This window comes from Salvelinus alpinus, chromosome 3 (assembly GCF_045679555.1).
Source record: "Salvelinus alpinus chromosome 3, SLU_Salpinus.1, whole genome shotgun sequence".
Classification (NCBI taxonomy): domain Eukaryota; kingdom Metazoa; phylum Chordata; class Actinopteri; order Salmoniformes; family Salmonidae; genus Salvelinus; species Salvelinus alpinus.
Genome location: NC_092088.1, coordinates 99,671,683 through 99,673,100, shown reverse-complemented (window position 1 = coordinate 99,673,100; position 1,418 = coordinate 99,671,683).

Below are 1,418 nucleotides of genomic sequence, written 5' to 3'. Positions count from 1 at the left end.
GGTGTTTTCCTCCATGATGACATGAAGCATGGTGTTTTCCTCCATTATGATATGAAGCATGGTGTTTTCCTCCATTATGATATGAAGCATGGTGTTTTCCTCCATTATGATATGAAGCATGGTGTTTTCCTCCATTATGATATGAAGCATGGTGTTTTCCACCATGATGATATGAAGCATGGTGTTTTCCTCCATTATGATATGAAGCATGGTGTTTTCCACCACTATGATATGAAGCATGGTGTTTTCCACCATGATGATATGAAGCATGAACGAAGCACTTTTTTCAAACGGTGTGTTTCTATGGCCAAGATCCCAGCATGATGACATTTCTGTCTGGCAGAGAAACTGAGATGAAGGTTTTCCCTCCACTTTTGCACAGGTGTGCGTTTTAGTCTTACAGGCTAGTCATCCATGAAGGCTCAAGACTTTCAGCTGAGTGGAGCAATAAATATATAGGCCTTTTTCCAAGCTGAATCTGCTGAGAGTGAGTTGTTGAAGTCGTTAGGTTATAGGAGTAGCCTAGAGGTCAAGCTGAATCTGCTGAGAGTGAGTTGTTGAAGTCGTTAGGTTATAGGAGTAGCCTAGAGGTCAAGTTGAATCGGACAACACGGTTAGATTAACACGATTTTAAGCTTTCTACCAATATCAGATATTCCTTTATCCTGGGAAATGTTCTTGTTACTAACAACCAAATGCTAATCGCATTAGCCTACGTTAGCTCAACCGTCACGGGGTGGACCCACCTACCCTGTAGAGGATTTATAGGAGCGGCCTAGAGGTCAAGCTGAATCTGCTGAGGTTGAATTGTTAACAGGTTACAGGAGTAGCCTAGAGTTCAAGCACTTACATCTATGTAGGATATTTAACTACACACCGTATGCATAGGTTTGGGGAAAGACTGAAATTCTGTTTCACTTGCACACGGGCACAGATGCAGAAACACACACACACAGGCACAAACACACAATTCTGTCTAAATTGAGGCCATGGTGTCTGTTATTTCCTAAAGTGACTGTGGACAGATTGAAATTGCGCATTCATGAGCTTCACCAGCCCGACTCTAACATGAGTAATGAGTGAAATAAATGCGTGTCCACCTGTGCTGTTTCCTCACCGTTATACGGGAGGCCGACCAGACGACAGGAGTCTACAACGGCTGCGACACACTCAAACTCAAGAGGAAGCTCTCGTTGAAGGCCTGTATTCTATTACCACGGCTGACCCCGTCTTCGCAATCCTCGCGCTCCCTCTCCCTCTCCCTCTTAACCTGCATTAACTCACTAGCGCAGAAGAGGCACCTCACTTCCGTCCACATTCAGAGTGCCACTTCACTTCGCCCCGGGATTTAAATGCAAACCTCATTAACTGCCAATTTGGGCGTGGAACTTGGTATATATTGTCGGTCTAATCTCCTA